The following is a 6,000-nucleotide window of genomic DNA, read 5'->3' as shown; positions in this document are numbered from 1 at the left end:
TAAAACTTCAAAAAAGCCAACTACGACCTTATAAACAACGATCTTTCATTTCTGGACTGGCAAAATCTGTTTGCAACCTGCATAACCGCTGAAGACCACTATAGAGTTTTCCTACTTGAAATCAATAGAGTCATTAAACTATATATACCACAAATGACCACCATGATCAGGAAAAGCAAACTACCCATATCAATAAAAAAGCTTCAATCAAAAAAAAAATCCCTCTGGAAAAGAAACAAAAAAGGCTATGTAGCAAATTTCAAAAATCGCTACAGAAATATATGCAACCAAATAAAAACTGAATGCACAAATTACCACACCAAACAAGAAGAGGACCTTCTGCAGACAAATTCCAATCATGCCTTTTATAATTTTGTTAACAATAAACATAAAGACTCAAGATCCATCCCACCACTAAAAGATTCTAACAGAAAAGAATGCAATGACGAAACAGTTAAAGCAAACCTCTTCAACATATTCTTTGGCTCAGTTTTTGTTAACAGCGATGACACATATCCGACATTCCACAAACATACCAGCAATGAATATGATGACTTAACTCATATAGCTTTCATAGAAGATAATGTTGGAAAAGCTCTTCATAACATGAAACCATCGCTATCTATTGGACCCGATGGACTATGTGCATACGTCTTAAAAAAAATTTCCACTAATATAGCAGAACCCCTAAGCATAATCTTTGATAAAGCTTTCACTACCAGTTCCCTTCCCAAACTTTGGTCACTAGCCACAGTTATCCCTATCTTCAAAAAAGGAGACCCCAGCTTAGTCAAAAATTACAGACCAATCTCTCTGTGCTGCGTCACCTGCAAAGTCATGGAATCAATCATCAACCAATACATTACCTCACACTTAGAAACTAACAACCTACTCTCAAATAAACAATTTGGTTTCAGGAAAAAATTATCATGCAACTTACAACTTCTCCACTGTAAAAACATATGGACTACAAATCTTGATCAAGGCAAAACAATAGATGCAATCTACATAGACTTCTGCAAAGCTTTTGACTCAGTAGTACATGATAAACTTCTCCTAAAACTAAAATCCTATGGCATTTCAGGACCCCTTCACAAATGGATATCTGCTTTTCTGTCTAACAGACAACAAGTGGTCAAAATTGGCAATGCTCTATCAAATCCTGTTCCTGTCAAGAGTGGCGTTCCTCAAGGCAGCGTCCTTGAACCAACACTCTTCATACTATACATTAATGATCTTTGTGACCATATCTCAAGTAATTGTTTTCTCTTTGCTGACGATGTCAAACTATTTAACACCACAGACAATACATCTATCATTCATCTAACCGCTTGGTCTAAAACTTGGCAACTCCAAATCTCAACCAGCAAATGCTCAGTCTTACAAATAGGAAAAAAGAACCCAAACACTAAGTACATACTTGATGGACATTACCTTACAGATGACCCCCATCCCGTTAAAGACCTTGGAGTTTTCATGTCAAATGATCTAAGTGCCAAAGCCCACTGCAACTACATAGCAAAAAAGGCTCTAAGAGTTGTAAACCTAATCTTGCGTAGCTTCTTTTCCAAAAACACTACACTACTAACCAGAGCATATAAAACATTTGCTAGACCAATTCTAGAATACAGCTCGCCTGTTTGGAACCCTCACCATATCAATACAATTGAACGTGTCCAGAAATATTTTACAAAAAGAGTTCTCCATTCCTCTGAAAACAACAAAATACCTTATCCCACTAGACTTGAAATCCTAGGTTTAGAAAACTTGGAACTCCGTCGCCTTCGACAAGACCTAAGTTTAACTCATAGAATCATCTATTGTAATGTCTTTCCTGTTAAATACTACTTCAGCTTTAATTGCAATAATACAAGAGCAACCAATAGATTTAAACTTAATGTCAACCGCTTTAATCTAGATTGCAGAAAATATGACTTCTGTAACAGAATCATCAGTGCTTGGAATACTTTACCTGACTTTGTGGTCTCTTCCCATAATCCTAAAAGCTTTAACCAAAAACTTTCTACTATTGACCTCACCCCATTCCTAAGAGGACCATAAGGGGCGTGCATAAGCGCACAAACGTGCCTACCGTTCCTGTCCTATTGTTTTTCTTTTCTTCTTCCTATATATATATATATGCTTACACCTCCTAATATTTACTCATATATATGTTTATATACTATATAATCTTTTTGTATGATACTTACATATATTGTTGTGACAAAAATAAATAAATAAATAAATAAATCTATAGTTTGCTATAAGCTATAGCACATAGTTTGGAATACTATAGTTTATTAAGTGCAGTATGTTTGCTTTTAAATGAAGATTATCATCAATTTTTTTGTGTGCCACTTGTGAAAATCCCTTTGAACAATGTTAGTGCAATCCAGAATTTGTCAAGGAAAACTTCCAGCGAAATATCCAAAGGGAAAGTAACCATTTCAACTAATTAAAATGTGCATTTTATGTATCTCATGCAGATGCTAACTTTCCACAAAAAGGAAAGTTAATTGAGCTATTATCCTGCAGGCAACAGTTTCAAATGCTTGGCATTTGTTTCCAGTTTAATCATGTGCCATCCTGCTAAATTTTTACATGCCAGCTCAATGATAGAAAAAATTATGGTCCCAGAGGCAATTTCTGACATAGAAAAAATAAGATTATCTCAAAAGATTATTTTAGAGAACACTTTTTCAGTTTTCCATGTATCCTACAGGGATTATTTAATCAGGTATTAAAACTTTGCTTTGATTCTAGACATAACTCCTACATATTATATCATAACAAACTACAAAACTGAAACCAAATAATTGACCTTAATCTGTGCCCTTTTATGGAGCAAGAGAAGCATTTGTAGATTTAAATATGGACAATATATTGGATTCAGAACATTTGCAGTATTCTTTTTTATACTTATACACTTTTTATTTTGCTCCTGTGATTTTGCCAAGAACATCATTTCATTTTTACAAAAAAAAAATCTGCCACTCAATTGTCTCTGTAACATCATAATAATCCAATTTATGCTTTAAATATGGACAATATATTGGATTCAGAACATTTGCATTATTCTTTTTTATACTTACACACTTTTTATTTTTCTCCTGTTATTTTGCTAAGAACACTTCATTTTTACAAAAAAAAAAATCTGCCACTCAATTTTCTCCATAACATCATAATAATCCAACGTATGCTAATAATATTGTACTTCATCTATTGAACACAAGTATTGTAGCATCTCTTGATCCATTATCTGCTTAAATAATTTTTGATACTTTAGATACTATACCTTTGGACACCTACTAAAACATATTCAGTGGATTAAACATTTATCAAATTTCATGGAACATGATTTGAAATGGTTATAATATCTATGTGATATGGTCTCATTTGAAATATCAAGGAACAAAAGACTTCAAAATGAAATCTTAAATAGCTTAAACTAATAAATTGTTATTCCAATCAGAAATAGAGGATCTACCATATAATTCAAAGAAAACTCAGGACATTGATCTTGATAATTCTATATAGGATTATAAGAATTTGATCTAATTTGAAATTCTGGAAACCAGACAGATTTACTTCAGCTTCAATGCAAAAATGCAATAGAAGATTATACATCTCAGGTATTTAACTCCTATTATACAACTCAGGTATTTAACTTCTATTAAGTTGGCACATATATCACAATTATTCTTCTAATCTATTGGAAAGGTTGTCAAAAATGCCATTTTTAAAATTTGGGGTAGTCATCAATATAACTTTTTGGCATAAATTTTTTGATGAGATAGTCAACTACTAATCAAAGATGTCCAGCATGAATAACATCTGGAAGAGTAAAAATATCAGCCTCCCGACCGAACGTAGATTAGTCAACAAAATACTTTTTCCTATTGCTACTTAAGGCTGCAAAATTTGGATTCTGAAAAAGGCAGATAGAAAGAGGGTGGAAGCCTTCAAACTATGGTGTTGAAGATGACTATTCTACCTCCCATGGACTGCAGAAATTACAAACAAAGAAGTCCTAGACCAAATCTCGCCAAAGTATCACTCAAAGCCAAGATCATCAAACAAAGATTATCATATATCATGTGAGCTGACTCACTCAAAAAGTCAGTCATGCTGGAAATGATCAGCGGAAAAAGGAGAAGGGACCACGTTAGTATCACTTGGCTGGACACTATAAATGATGGCCTAAAGTATACCTTAAATCTATTATTATTGACATAAACTATTACATCTCCTCAAGTTTGAAAAATTTGTGGTTCCTGTCTCTGATATTTCTTTAACTCCTGGAGGCCTTCTGCACTTAGACCGAATCCTGCAAATGGCAGTATCAAGCATAAATCCAAAGCTCTCTGAATCCCAATAAGATGGCTAAAGCATAGGGTGCAATCAGCCCCAGTGCTAAAAACAAGAGAGCATTTGAAAGCATTAACATTAGGAGGATCTATAACACAGTTTCTCCTTTCCCCAATCAGGACTTGTGGCATGACCTCCATCAACCCAGTTATCAAATCTTTTTTACCTCTGAGATAGGAGTTGTGTCCCCATCAGGAGAGTTCTTATCTTCTTTGGCTTCATCTTCTGTCATTTCAGTCCTTTCCAGAAAAAGAAAATGACAGGTGCAAGGACAGAAAACTGACCAGCTTACCAGCCAACGGGGTTGGACTGCCAATGGAATCACTCCGAGACATTCTTCCTTTATCAGAAGCAGAAGTAGAGTGCAACTCCTTCTTGGGAACTTCAGAATCCATCAGCTGTGAGCATGTACCTTGCCAAATTGAGAAGGGGCTTAACATCTTCCATCCTGGGGTTCCAGGCAGTCACCTGAACACCCATCAAAATGTGAAAGTAACAATTGTTCATTTGAAGGTATAAATCAAACTCTCTGCATGTGGTGGAATGTTGTCTGGATTCCCAGGAGGGAGGGCTGCATTCCAGAGGACAAAGAGACTGCAGAAATTGAAAAATGTGGCCAACAAGCTCAAAATGACTCCTCCCTAATGCTTTCCAATATTTTGCCCTCCAAGTTATCAAGATCTTTCTAGAAAACACCACTCCTGCGCAGTCTGCACTGGCTTCCTGTGGTCTTCCAGGTGCGCTTTAAGATTTTGGTCACCACCTTTAAAGCGCTCCATGGCTTAGGACCCGGGTACTTACAGGACCGCCTGCTGTTACCGTTTGCCTCCCACCGACCCGTACGCTCTCACAGAGAGGGCCTTCTCAGGGTGCCGTCCGCCAAACAATGTCGGCTGGCGGCCCCCAGGGGCAGGGCCTTCTCTGTGGGAGCTCCCACGCTCTGGAATGAGCTTCCCCCTGGTTTACGTCAAGTGCCTGATCTTCGGACCTTTCGCCATGAGCTGAAAACACACTTATTTATTCAAGCGGGACTGGCCTAAAATTTTATTGGGTTAAAATTTTATTGGGTTATTTATATTTTTATATTTTAATTCGTTTTAAATTTGGCCACTTTATAATATGTTGGTTTTAATTTCTTTTAATATTGATACTGTGATTTTTACTTGGCTGTACACCGCCCTGAGTCCTTCGGGAGAAGGACGGTATAAAAATTGAATAAAATAAATAAATAAATAAAATAAAACCAAGAGGGTCTTCTTGACTTTCCTAGGCTGGCCGGGTTCCCCCAAATGAGAATTCCTCCTCTCCCCCACCTGGTCTTTAGCCATGAATACTCAGTGGCCATGTTGCAAAACCATCCTTACCCCGGGGATGGAAAGCTTTCCTGCTCTTCAGTTGGTTCCTGGGCCTCTTCAGTTATGAAAATTATTTTTCCAGGGGTTCTGTGAAGAGAGAAGAGAAATAGATTTGAGGTAAGCAGAAGAGCTGGGGAGCATGACTTTCTCCCCTAAACACACACACCCAGTTTCTGGGCCACTGAGATGACCAAGTTTGGCCATACTTACTCTAGAAACCCTTTGTGCTGGCATAGCCAAGCTAGGCCATGAAGAAAGTGCACTGACTAGTGGCTTT

This window comes from Ahaetulla prasina, chromosome 2 (assembly GCF_028640845.1).
Source record: "Ahaetulla prasina isolate Xishuangbanna chromosome 2, ASM2864084v1, whole genome shotgun sequence".
NCBI lineage: Eukaryota > Metazoa > Chordata > Lepidosauria > Squamata > Colubridae > Ahaetulla > Ahaetulla prasina.
Note: the sequence above shows the minus strand (reverse complement) of the source record.